The sequence below is a fragment of the Nycticebus coucang genome, chromosome 24 (genome assembly GCF_027406575.1).
Source record: "Nycticebus coucang isolate mNycCou1 chromosome 24, mNycCou1.pri, whole genome shotgun sequence".
Classification (NCBI taxonomy): domain Eukaryota; kingdom Metazoa; phylum Chordata; class Mammalia; order Primates; family Lorisidae; genus Nycticebus; species Nycticebus coucang.
The window spans coordinates 32925200-32939065 of NC_069803.1; the positions used below are offsets into that span (position 1 = coordinate 32925200).

At 48.2% G+C, this 13866-nt stretch overlaps 1 protein-coding gene and 1 long non-coding RNA gene across 5 annotated transcripts in view; one reads left to right on the top strand and one right to left on the bottom strand.

The window, feature by feature from the left end:
• The window catches only part of SYNDIG1 (synapse differentiation inducing 1), a 128001-nt gene extending 122488 nt beyond the window's left edge, over positions 1 to 5513 (bottom strand). The window contains exon 1 of one of the 4 annotated variants that reach the window (XM_053578811.1): positions 5307 to 5513. The gene's annotated coding sequence lies outside the window, so the exon portion shown is untranslated. Of the gene's footprint in view, positions 1 to 4412; positions 4665 to 4820; positions 4895 to 4987; positions 5283 to 5306 lie in introns of those variants that run through there. The other 3 variants (XM_053578810.1, XM_053578813.1, XM_053578812.1) reach the window with 3 other exon arrangements.
• A 681-nt stretch (positions 5514 to 6194) lies between these two features.
• Positions 6195 to 12545, top strand: LOC128576566 (uncharacterized). Its single transcript, XR_008377430.1, has 4 exons — positions 6195 to 6310; positions 7446 to 7600; positions 7863 to 7934; positions 12526 to 12545. It is a non-coding gene; the product is annotated as an uncharacterized LOC128576566 (long non-coding RNA).
• Positions 12546 to 13866: the final 1321 nt, after the last annotated feature.

The window sequence follows — 13866 nt, forward strand, 5'->3', positions numbered from 1 at the left end:
AAGGAAGGGAGGGAGGAAGGGAGGGAGGAAAGGCGGGAGGGAAGAAAGATGAATCAATCTTTCTATGCTAGTAAATATGAAAAGTCCCTTGGGTTGTGCTTTTGGAAGCAGATTTTATTTTCATTATTTTCCACATAGTATAATGTTTCCCAGTTATGCTATTTTTGGTAATAATGGTTACTTTAGGTACAAGTGTTTTTTATTGCTGTGCTTTAGTGTCTTTTATATTTTATTAATTTTTGAAAATTTAACAAATTGCTCATCATATGATGATTTAAGATGACTTAGACTTTACCCTCTCACCCATGTTTACAGTTTGAATCATCATAAATAATGGTTGGTAGTTTGTTGATAAGTTGTTTTAAAATGTGTTTACCTTAAAGAATGCAACACATCACTTTTATAATGTAGTATGACTCTATTTAAAAAAAAAGAAAAAGCCGCATGAATGAAAATTTCAGTTAAGATACTCTGTATCCAGAGTCTTCCTCATTTAACAAACTGTGACGATAAACATTTTCAAAATCTGTAAAGAAAGTGGTTGGAAAATAACAGAATCTCAGAGACATTAAGAGATTTATATCAGTGTAACCTGGCTTATTGTACCCTCAATGAATCCCCAACAATAAATAAATAAATAAATAAATAAATAAATAAATAAATAAATAAAAAATAAATTAAAAAAAAAGAGAGAGATTTATTTAAGGTCATTCAAGTAGAAAACAGCAGACCCATAGTTTGAAACCTAAGCCTTCTCACAGGGACTCCAGAAAGTCCTGGGCAGAGTGAGGAAAGTCAAGAGACAGTGAACAGTCCACACATGTGCTTTCAACTCATCTCTCCTCCACACCCAGATGCAATCCAGTACCTGCCAAGATGTACACAAAGCCACGAGGGCCCTGGATGTTGCTGGTCCCTGAGTTACCACAGCTGCTGTCAGGAATAATTTGAAATGTGTAAGTATCTTGCAAACAGAATGGTGAAAAATCATATTTGTTAATATGATAACGAACTGCTGACTTCATTATTCCAATGATGAGGACATGGGTAAAGACTTGGTCAGCCTGTCTTTAATGTCTTAAAAATTTCTGCTTTATTTATTTTTTTTACATTTTGACACAATGCTGCTAGCATCAATGATGCTGGATCAAAAGCTATGGCTCCAAAAATTTCCCCTATCAATGACAAGTTTCTGTAAAATGGGCTTACGTGAGTTTTTGTTGAAGTAACAGGCTGTTTGGCTACTCATTTACCGCAGTGTTGTGCCACCTTTCCCACTCATTCAAAGAACTTACTGATAATGTGCTTCCTGTTTAAACTGCAATATTACACTGGGTTTGAGCTGTCCCTGTGAGTCTGAATTTGCCAATGTGCATGGGGGCCCTGCAAAGGCCAAAATGAGGGACTCAGGTCCATGCTGGTGTTGCAAAGTGACAAAGTTCTAAATGGGGGTAGGGGACTTAAAATCGATCATCTATAAGATGGTTATTCACCTTTCAAAAGGCTAACAAAAGATGCCTTTAAATAGTGCACCTTATAAAGTCTGACTGAATCCGCCAAGAACGTCATTGCTGACTTTTAGGAACAGCTTTTATATAAAGGAAAGTGCAGAGGAGTGCAGAAAGGCAGGGGAGGTTCAAGGGAACACACCCACTCCTGGGACTCTGAAGCCTTCCATGTGATGCTGAAGTCACTCCACAACAAACCTCAGCAGAAAGTCTCTTCTGAGGGCTGATCCGGTGTAACTGTCTGACGACCAAATGTTTTCATTAACAGATAAAGCATGCAGTACTCTATAGCTCTCAGAATAGCACCAATTAGTGTCTCAAATAGAAAAGTTACCTAAGAAAATGTTCTATTCTTTTATAATAGCAACAACTCCCTAGAAAATGGGAGTTAAAATTATGAGAAAGATGAGTGAAGTCCAGAATACACTTTTAATTGATGTCAATTCTAAAATTGCTGTGAGTTAGGAATTGAGTTTTAAAGTTTTTACCAAAAAAAGTTATTTTGGGCTTGGTGCTCGTAACTCAGTGGTTAGGGCATGGCCGCATACTCCGGGGCTGGCAGGCTGGCAGGCTGGAACCCTGCTTGGGCCTGCTAAACAATAATGACAACAACAACAACAACAAAAAAAAATAGCCAGGTGTTGTGGTGGGTGCCTGTAGTCCCAGCTACTTGGGAGGCTGAGGCAAGAGAATCACTTAAGCCCAAGAGTTTGAGGTTGCTGTGAGCTGTGACACCAGGCACTCTACTGAGGGCAACATAATGAGACTCTGTCTCAAAAAAAAAAAAAGTTGACTATCGTAGTTCAACTGGAACCTTGTTTATGTCCTACACACATATTAGTATAAATGAAATCCTTAAAATGTTTTTTTCCTCAGGCCTTGGGTTTCTCTTTCTTCCTCTAATACCTCCCCTCCAAAATGCTTCTGGAAAAATTGGAAATGAAGAGGAGTGCCTCCATTTTCATTTTAACATCACCTACATTCCAATAGAATCTTTAAAAAGTCATTTCTGGAGCAGTGCCTGTGGCTCAAAGGAGTAGGGTGCCAGCCCCATATGCGGGAGGTGGCAGGTTCAAACCCAGCCTCGGCAAAAAACTGCAAAAAAAAAAAAAAAAAAAAAAGTCATTTCTGATGGTTAGTTAAAATAAAATGAAATGTCATCAGCTGCAGATACACAGGGATGTGTTTAGAGATGAAGTTAGCTTGGAATGTTTTTTTTTTTTTTGAAATTAGAATCAGCAGCGTTTTAACGAATTTATTTTATTTTAATTTTATTTTTTTTTTACAGTTTTTTTTTTTTTTTGGCGGGAGCTGGGTGCCCTACTCCTTTGACAAATTTTAATTGTATATGTTTATGGGGTACAAAGTGATGCTATGATATATGTATAAAATTTGGAACAACCAACCTAAACTAATGAACACATTCATCACCTCACATAATTAACATTTTTGGAATAAGTTTTGAAATCCTTCATCAAGTATGGCCTCCAAAACTTCAAGGAGACTGAAAAAGAGAAACTCCCCAAAAGGTTAATGACCTAGGTAACTGGGTGAGGGGTATGGGCAGGTTCGGTGTACTATTCTCCTCCGTGTACCTCTGTACACCATTGAAACTTTTCATAATAAAAAAGTTTAAAAATAGGTCTCCCCATTTTTTCCTTTTTTTCAACAAGCCCTTGATTATGACGACTCGGTTTTGATGCAGGAGGTGGAGGCAGGGTGGCAGAGGGCAGACACCACGTCTGCTACAAACCCACCTTTGCTCCTTGCAAAGGGGGTCCGGGGTGGCGGAATGAGAGAGCGAGGGAGGCGGGTACAGGGAGCATCCCTACGTCCCACGGCCCCGCACCTGTGGTCTGCATCTCCAACCAGCCGTTCAGAACAACAGCCCACACACAGTAGGCAATTCATCTGGAGATTCGGCTCCGGCATCTTCCTGCCCTCTCCACAACAGACACCAGACCGCCGCCCACCTCATTTTCACTTCGCGGATTTCGCTATTCCGACCCCTTTAGGAGAACCAGTTACTGGCACTGCCACTCGCCGCCCCTGCGATCGCACCATCGCACCTTCGCGAAGAAAAAAGTTGGCTTCGCTCTAGCGTGTGTTACGAAGCTGCTCACCCTACAGGCTGCGGGTCGGCGCAGCACATCAGCTCTCCCTCTGGGCTCTCACCAAACGCTGGGCTGTAGGAGAGGGACAGACAGCTACCCAGACAGCGCGCGCCCCCCACCGCCTGATCGTACCCACAAAACAGAGCCAACGGGTAATAACCAGCGCCCAATCCCCCGAAATCACCGAAGCCTTCGTCGCTGTCTGCTGCACTGAACGAGACATGCCCAGCGAAGGCGCAGAAGTCGGGTCTGAGCCAGGAGCACCGCGGGACAAGCGACACCAGCTCAGCTGACGCCGCAGGAGGACGGCGCGCACCTGAAGTCCCGGGGGCAGGCGCCCGAGCCTCTGCATGCAAGGAGACCCCCAGAGAAAAGAGGACTATCAGAAGAGCCCTTCATTTTTGTCTTTGAGAGATGCCACGCCACCCCTCCGACACTCTCCCCAAAGCTCAGCTGTGGGCGTTCACTCTATTGGGGTCTTGCAGAAAGCGCACAACGACCAAATCCCCGTCCCTAAGAAAAGTGCTCGACTCCGCCGGTGATCCATTCCTCTCTCTCCACTGCTTAGAGAACGCACGTGAAGAGGCAGAAAAGACACCAAAATTTGAACCCCAAAACTCATCTACTAGCTTCTGAGTGTTGGGGCCGGTGGCTCTCAGGGCTGCAGGCTGTCGCGGCTGCCAGGGGCCAGACAGCTTGTGAAGGCCGGTCTTGCCCTGTCGGGGAAAAGGGAGTCTCCGCCTCAGTCTGAGGCGCGGGTAGGGATTCTCCATCCCAAGCGCGCTCGCACCCTTGCCTTCCTCTGCGCTCCGCAGATTGAAGTCCGTTTTCCTTTCTAGTCTCAGATGGATCGAGGTCCCCAGCTCCATGGCCGCCCAGCTCACCAGCCCTGATCGGTCTCCTCCGGGTTACTCCGGAGGATCACCCCACCAGCAGAACCGAGGCCAGACGCACGCCCCCTTCGGCCCTGGGCAGTCTGGTTCCGCTGCGCTCCCGAGTCTCGGGCTGGGCTCAGTAGCTCCTACCTACTTCCCACATTAGCCCCTCCGCGTCTCCAGGGCGCCCAGAGTGGCAAGGTGCAACCGGGCCAACAGCACCCAACCCCTCCCTCTGCATCTTCTCTGCCAGCTCAGCTCTTCCCTCCAGCCCGACAACCCCGAGCCTGTCGGGTCTCGCCTCCGCGACCACCCAGACTTACCGCTGGCGCCACTACACAGCCGGGTCTGCGCGCTACGAGGCGGAGCCAGGATGCCAGCTTGCGCTGGGGCCGCCTCCCGCGCTCGCAGCCAGCTCGCAGCCCCCGCCGCGTCCCCACCCCCAGCCGGCCCATCAGGCCACCCCAGTCGGCCGGCGGTCGGGACTTACCTCTGGGACAAGGTGACCCGACTGGTACGCCCAAGCGGCCTCCTGCGCGTCTCCAGAGTGAGCGAGCGAGCGAGCGCGCGGAGCGCGGGGAGGTGCGGCGCCCGCCTCTGCTCCTCAGCTCCCTGCCGCTTTCCTCCTCTGCCCTCCCCCCGCCGCTACCCGCCCCGCGCTCCCTGCTGCACCGCGCATACCGGAGCCCGGAGCCCGGAGCGCTGTGTGCGGGGCATTTGCGGCCTCCCAAGCGGCGGGAGCCGGCAGCAGCAGCGCCGGACGGAGCCCGGTTACCGCGGCCTGGGGGAAAGGGATGCGGGTACACTACCTTGGCGCTCGCCTGGCCGGCGTATTGGGCAAGGGGCGCCCCAGGGCGTGCCGCTCTGCGGGCAGAGCCCAGCAACGCGCGTGCTGGAGGCGGCGGCCCCGGGGGAGAATGGCGAGGAGGAGGAGATGGAGGAGCCCCGCACGAAGGTGGCCACCAACTTTGCCCCAAGCCAGATGCACCCTCGGAAGTGGTCGGGTCTGGAAGGTGACCGGGGCCAGAGTCAGGAATTGGGAGGGCAACAGAGGCTGGGGGAGGGGGACAGCCGCGGGGTACTGGGAGGACCGGAATTTGCAGCCTGACTCCGGGAAGCTATGGCTCCCCTCGGTCCTAAAGGCCTCCCGAGGCTCAGCTTCGGGTTTAAGGCTCCTAAAGTACAGGTCCGGAAGCAGGCGCAGGGCTCAGACGCCTGAGCCCCTGTAAGCCCCGAACCAGCCTGTTTGAGGCTCACGGTTAGCCCACGAGTGGAATTGCCGGAAAACTGGGACAGAGATGGAGGAGGAGGGGCGAGTGTGATGGTGGCTGGAGAGTTAGTGGAGGGGAAATATGGGGGCCACCTATCGAGACGCTGCATTCCAAACCTCGGGGAGGGAAGGAGGCGGTGTTTTCATTTTAGATTTTGTAGAGAATGATCTATGAAAGAAATATTTAGGAGTAAGGGGGGATCGAAAGTTACTTGGAGAGAAATCTGTGCACCCCTGTTTCCATATTAAGCGGAGTGTGGCCACACACGCAGTTCTGCCTGGTGGTCAAGGCAGGTTTGGCTGCGTGGTTCCTCACCCTCCCAGGCGCAGAGAGCTACCCCTGCCGGGTAACGACCCTGTGCGCGGGAGGACAGTGTCTTGCGCTGATTCCTCTGGTGGATTGTACAGGGCAGGAGTTGGTGATGCTGGGACCTGGAGGTCCTTCCCAGGTTCTCTTTGAGGGGACTTGGCTTCTGTGGGACCGCTGCAGTCCAGTGAGAATGAGAACAGCGCACCGGAAGGAGGCCTTGTGCGGAGGAGCAGGTCAGCAGAACCAGTACCGTCTCTGGTTTGTCTTCATCCCCCTGAATGAGGCCTCCCACCTCGGTCTCTGCAGCATCGTGGCACCGCTGGGTTTCTCCCTCTAAATCCCCAAAGCTGGGAGGCTGGTTAGAACACTCAACGGGGCTTTTTTCATTTCTCCTATGTAGCAGAACTTCTCAGATTGGCAGTTGCCGCCTTACCTTAGTGAACTAGCTTACAATTTCTGATCCTTTCCTGAACAGAGAGCATTCTGTCATCTAAGCCTTTGGGCTTACTAGATACTGTTAGACCCATTTGAGGTGAACAATTATTATTTCCACATATCAGGGGAAGAAGTTAAAGTTTAAAAAGGTTAATTGAGATTTTTATAACCACTCAATATACAAGAGCGACCCCTGCTTCTGAGTTAGGGCTTATCCAGCCTTTGGGGTGACTGTGAAGGCCAGGAGAACACCTGCCTGGGCTGCAGCCAAGATTTGCCTCTGCCTCTAGGGTACTGTTGGGAATGTGGACTTGTCTTAATATGGAAGACAAGTACCTTGTTGAGTGCAGCATGAAACTTGGCTCCAGGTCACTGCTGGTTATTCTTTCTTCAAAAGTCAGAGTTGCAGAAGTCAAAGGGGGAAAATGCAGCTGCCAGTGTTATTGTGGACTGTCTTCACATTTGGGTACTTTGATCAGTTTTCAGGCAGATGCTTTAGGACTTTATACTCAGTCTCTTCCAAGTTAAGTGTTGCCTGTGTATACTTTTTGTTTGGGGGGGAGGAGGGCTTGCATTTTCTAGGGCTTACTTCTCTTAACCTGCTTACTCAGCTTAACATTTAAACATTCACATTTATTCCTTTGTATAATGAATGTATACCTTCTCTCTCCCAGCAGAAGGATGGAGCACTTAAGTTGCTACATTTTATATATGTACAACTCTTTGGGCACATCCCAGGTACTGAACAAGTGCTCAGTGATTGATAGCTATTGAAAAGAAACCATTGCACCTTGTTGTATAAAAAAAAATGTCGATTGATAAACCAGGGTATTTGAAAGAAAAAGGAAAATACCACAAAATCTATGTGTGGACTTTTAAGTGTATTATTATTATTATTATTATTATTATTGGTTCTCCCTTGCGCCTCCTCAGCTGCATGAAACCCGGATGTCTTTCGCCTTTTCTTGACAACACCCTTCACACAATCCCAGTGGACCTTACACTTCACTGCAAAAGAAACTCACAGGACCTGGAGTCGCATGTAAAGGGAGGGATGTAACCTGCTCCTGGCAGGTACAGCAGCTCAGGTACAGGATCCCAGGTTCCAGGTGGGCACCTCAGCCAATCTGGAATGATCCCAGCACCGGAGGGGCAGTTTGTCTTACTTATGGATTCCTAATTGTTTGGAATGTTATCACAACTATAATATGTTGTGCTATAGCATTAAAATAAAGGCTTTCAGGGAAGTTAGCCAGGAGCTGTCATGTATTGAGCAACAGGACACAACAGAAATTGCTAAGTCTCCTGAAAATTGGGTGACCTTCTCAACAATGTTTATTTATCTCTTAGAAGAGAATACCAAAATTTCTGAGGTAAGAGTCTCCCAGTCAACCTTCAAGAGAAGCTGTTACCTGCCTAGAGGTAGGTGATTTGATGAGAAGAAACACAGATTTAAGAGTATTCCAGCCTATGTTCAGTGGTTAGGGTGCCAGCCACCTACACTGGGGCTGGCAGGTTCGAACCTGACCCAGGCCTCCCAAACAACAATGACAACTACAACAACAACAACAACAAAATAGCCAGGCATTGTGGCAGGCGCCTGTAGTCTCAACTGCTTGGAAGGCGGAGGCAAGAGAATCGCTTAAGCCCAAGAGTCTGAGGTTCTGTGAGGTGTGATGCCACGGCACTCTACCAGGGGTGACATGATGAAACTATCAAAAAAATAAAGAAGAGTCTTCCAAGGAGGAAATATTCATCAATGTTTTCAACTAAAAAGCTTTAGGCAGTGGGTTACAAAAAGCCCCTCAGTGCTATGTACCCTCTGGTGGACATCAGTGCTAGTTCAGAAACTATTCTTAGAGTGAGTGAGGCTGTGAAACACTCAGCCTCCAACATTGATCATAATACCAAAATCACATAACACAATTTCAAAGCTGTCCACTTAACTTTTGTTAACTAAAGAAAATGAAGGAGGCTTGTACTTTGGAAAAAGGAGAGTTTCATTACCCATAAAGGGTAGCAACCTGTCAGGAGGCCATTCTAACAGGTTGGAAAGCAGAGCCCTGGTCAGAAACCAGGCAGGAGTGCTCAAAGAAGAGACAAAAGGCAACAGGACTTTATCCTGAGCAGGGTGGTCAAATATGCATATTTAACAAGCGATAGGAGGAGTCATGAATATTGACAAGGGAAAATCATATGGACATAATTGTGTTTTATTTCTCTCCTCCCAGCATGGCTGGAAACTCTTTTCTAAGGTTTTTCTGGGGCCCACTTAGTGGAGAGGGGTCCACTGAGTTCAAAGAAGGCTTACTTAGGGTTTAATTTTTAGTTCACACCTCAATTTTCTTCTCTCCCTGATAAAATCTTTTACTAAATTGTCTTAAGTAGATAGCATTTAAGAATCAGAAAGCCACATGCCTGGTTAAAGTTGAATCTTGAGGCTGGTCATGGTGGCTCACGCCTGTAATCCTAGCACTCTGGGAGGCTGAAGCAGGTGGATTGCCTGAGCTCAGGAGTTCTGAGCTAGAGAAAGACTCTGTCTAAAAATAGTCCCACCCTGTGAGTCTACAATTGAGAAAACAGTTCCAGGACCCACCAGAAGTCCGAAATCCAGTATAACTCTTCCAAAAGAGCCAAGGCAGAGGGGAAGTTAACCATCCTAAGCCACCCCTGTAGTGCTGGTATATCAGTTATCTGTTGCTGCATAACAACTACTACCCCAGAACTCAGTGCCTTAAAATGACAGTCATTTATGTGCTCACAATTCTGAGGGTTGGCAATTCAGGCTGAGCCAGCTGGAGTGGATTGCCTGTGCCCCACATGCATCTGCAGTGAGCTGGCAGTCAAAGGCTTTGCTCAGGTGGCTGGAAGTGGCTGGCCTCAGGCCATGGGGCTTTTTTCCTCCTCTAGGCTAGCCTAGAACTCTGCACACAGCGGCAACCAAAGGGCGCCAAACAGCAGCTAGAGAAGTGTGTGACTTTGAGGTGCTGTCATCACATTGTCAAAGCAGGTCAGGTGACCTGGGCCAGATTCAGATCAGGACAGAGTCTCTACCTTTTGATAGGTAAAACTGTCAAGTCACATCAGAAATGAGCGTGTAGTGAGGGATAGGAGAGGAATTTGTCCATTTTACCATCAACCACACCTGGAAATGAGGAAAGTTCTTTATAAACATAATCTCACTGACTCTTGGTCTGAGATCCCGGGGGGCCAATAAGAACAATCCTAAGGAGGACGAAGAAACTAAGTGCTGGGGATGGATGGGCTTGCCTATCCTCACATAAGAAGGGAGTGAGTGGGCATGAGTCCAGGGAGGTGGTCACCCTCCCCAACAGCCAGGTAGGGGCATCTGTCTGGAGTCAACCAAATACTCATCTTTAGGGAGAAGGCCAGACCTTGGAGCCAGGCCACCCACTTGGGCTGCAGGGGAGTATCTGTCACTCAGTGTCCTAACTAACTGAGCCTGGGTTTTTGCATATCTAACATGAGCATGATTGTCTCTGCTGCCTGGCACTGGATGAGGCAAAAGACTGTTCATAGTGCTTGGTGTGTTTTCTCAGCAGTCTACTGGTTATTGTTCTTAAAGACAGTTGATGAGATAGGGTTGCTGGGTGCTTCTTTCCAAGGAGGTTGAGGGGGGTGGCAAATTTTAGATTTTTGGCACAAAGCTGATGCCAAGGATCTTCTTATTTCAAGGGGCAGAGGCTGAATGTGGCAGCTGCTGCTGTGTCCAACTCAAATGTCCCCGTCTGTCTGGACCGGGTCCGTCTGCCTGCTCCTGATGTCTGTGCACTTTGCTGCTGACAGCTAGCAGCTGAAAATGTCTTCAGTATTGCTATCATTTCTAAGACGGTTTTAACTTCTCTTATACGAGCATAGAAATGTGAACTGCCTGCCACCCTTGGCTCCAAGACCTTTCAAGCCCTGCCTGGAGAAAGGCCTATGCCTGTCTAGGGGTGGGAAATGCAGCAGAACATGGTGGAAGAATGCTGGCCTCCCACAAACTCCTCAGCATCTTGAACTTTCAGTTTCTCCATCCATAAAATGGGCACAGTGGCACTGCCTAGGCAGGGCAAGTCCAGGGTGTGGCAGCAGTGAGTGTGCAGAAGAGAAGCTGGGGTCTTGGGCACAGTGGAGGATGCTCACCCGTGAGGACACCTTTTGAAGCCCTTTCTTCTTCCCTCAAGACCTGATGGAATCCAGAATAGCAGATTTTGTTACTTGTTCTCTTGGTGGCTGTATGTCCATACTCTGTATAGTTTCTTCATGGGCTCATGGTTTCAAAGACCTTAATTAGATAAGCTTTGTCACACCTCAGCAAAGCAGAGGCAATAAAATATCCAGAAAGAAGGTGACTGGAATTGTGTCTCCCTTCCCTAAACCAGGGCTTGAGGGCTTAGTCAGGTAGTTTCTCTGGGAATAAGTAGGGATAATTTAGTGAGGGGCCGCCAAGGCAGGCAGTGGGGAGGGAGGGCGAGGCTGATTGAAGAGGAATCCTTGAGTCAGTTGGCCACCACTTTGGGCAGCAACCAGTTCTCCATCCCCTGGGATCACATGCTGACCAGAGAGAGTTTCTCAGAAGCATACAGCCAAGGGATCCAGAGGAAATTATATCTGTCCTGCAGGGGCCACAGGGGTCAGCACCCTGCATTGCTGGGTGCTATCTGAAGATCTGTCATAAGGCTCCCTCTGGCATACATGAGGAGTCTAAATACCCTGAGATTTGACTGTGTAATTTACTACCCCAAATCTGGGTATCAACCAATTCTGCATTAGATACCCACATTTTACTTTAAGACTTCAGGTATCATATTGATCTTTCCTTGAGTGTGTGTGTCACTGTACTGAGGCTGAGCCACAAGGCTGGCCAATCTTTTGTGGGTTGGGTCTGATAAACAGACGTGGGCTTTGGGCTGTTGGGATAGATTTCCCAGCAGCAAACAGGCTGCTCTTACACCAGGTAAGAAAGTCAGAGCTGACCTGAGCACAGGCTGGACTCACATCCCCTGGACATTTCTGGCCACTGTAGGCAATAAACCAGCCTGTCCAGGCCAGTTTCATCCAGCAGTCACCACTGGGGCCAGTCCTCATCCCTGTCCTACTTTGGCAGATGGCTTCTCTTTGACTTTTATCTAGTTAATAATTTTTATGATCCAGTTAACTATCCCATAACATATACCTATTATTATGACAGAATGCAGTGGCATAATCACTAGTATCTTTAAGAAAATTGCATTTTACCTGAAAGTTGGAAAATGTGGTTGTTTCCAGGACTATTAGAGAGAAAGCTTAGCTTTACAAACCTTGCTACAAAAATGGCTTGTGGGGCCAGAATTTTCAGCATGTGCTCAGAAATGGACAGACATCAGCTTCAGTCCTAGGACCAGTGGACAGTGCAGCCAAGAGCAGTGGCTGACCTGTGACCCCAGCACTCTGGGAGACCGAGGCAGGAGGATCCCTTGAGCTCAGGAGTTGGAGACCAGCCTGAGTAAGAGGGAGACCTCGTGTCTACTAAAAGTAGAAAAATTAGCTGGGCATGTTTGTGGGCACCTGTAGTTCCAGCTATTCAGAAGGCTGAGGCAGGAGCATGGCTAAAGCTCAAGACTTTGGGGTTGCTATGAGCTAGGCTGACACTATTGCACTCTACCAGGGCAACAGAGAAAGACTCTTCTCAAAATTAAAAACAAACAAACAACAACAAAAACAAAATGGAGAGGTGTGATGAAACTTAGTAAGACTGCGTTTTTTTTTTTCTTGCTCTACCAAATAACTACATGTACTACTATAGCTCTGACACAGTTGAGAGGCTGAGAGACCAGGGACCCTGGAACTTTGCTAGTGGGACTAAGCACTTGGACTTGTCATTAATTATTAGTGTGGTTGCTGGCACTTTCTGAAAGGCCTAAGAACTTGTTTTTGGCTCACGAAAATATATTTCTTGCTGCAGTTGCTTTTTTCGTTCTGCAAAGAGAAGAGTTCTACTGCAAAAATAACCATTTCTATAATTTTGCAGGATATGGAACTGGAGGAAAGAAACACAAAGGTAAGCAATTTCTTTCTTGTGATTCTCAGTTTATCATTCGTATTTCAAGAAAAGAATGCCTTTTAAACAAAGGAACTTAAACTTGGGCAAGTGCCCAAACCAAACCACAGCTCTGCACTTCACCCTGGCTTGTGTTCCCGAGCAATTGTCATGCAGATCAACACCAGCCCACAAAGAATCCAGGCTCTGCATCTCCACAGCTGTCCTGGCAGCTGGGACTTTGGAGTCCTTTAAATGTTTGCTTGATTCAAGCACCCAGGTCCTGAGAGTACCTCCTCCCACAGCTGGGACTAAGCATGGCCACACAAAGTCTATCCAGTTTGGGGGTATGGGACAAACTTGCCCTGGCTGGCAGCAGGACAAAAAAAAAAAAAAAAAAAATTCCTTTTGTTCAAGAGCTACCTGAAACTATAGGACATACTGAAGGGGTTTCACTGTGTCAGACATACTTAAATCTTGTCTACCCACAGTCCTGGAAAAAATAGCAAAACAAAATGATTTAACAAAGAAAGGAAAAGCCATCATATTCACAGTGACAGAATCATGGTGTTTTGGAGACCCAGTCCCTAGATGCTGTCTGTCCTTGCTTGTGTGTTTGTCAGTGGCTCAGCAAGCATTTGTTGACATCTACTACTGGGCAGGTATTAAGCAGCTGTGGGGTGGGGGTAGTGGGGTGCAGGAGAGCCTGGCAAGTGTGGCCCTGCCTGCGGGGAAAAGTGGACAGCAATGCTGCAGTCCCAGTGCTGCAGACAGTGAGGGTGGCCCATGGGGCTGGGAGTGATGAAGAAACCTGAGACCCTGGAGGGGAATGGGGACTACCTGTATATGGGTGCTGCTGTGCGTGGGGGCTGGGGAGAGCTGATGCCCTTGGGGGCCCAGAGTGTAGGGTGAGTGAGGTGGGGCTGGAGTGGCCGTCAGTGAGGGGCACTGCCTGCCTCACACCAGGTTTAAGGAAGTTGGGCCTCACCCTGGGTCATGTGTGACTAGGAGAGTGACAGAATCGTGTTTGTATAGATCAGCCCTGAGTGATACTTTCCAGACAGCAGGGAGAGGCGGTTAGCTTTGCAGATTATTCAGCTTTGAAGCAGTGACATGTTGTTAGCCACACTGATGCTTCTCATGCCCCTGGCAATGTGTTTCTCCCCACATAAATGCCTGGAGGCATGTGCCCATTGTCCTCTGGTCCTCCTGGACTCTTGGTCAGGTCTGCTTCCTGGTGTCCCCTTCCTCTGCCCAGCAGGTGGCACAGCCATCCCAGTCTACCAGCAGGCAGGCCCTCCCTCCCCTCCGGGGGGCTGCAACTCCTGGCTG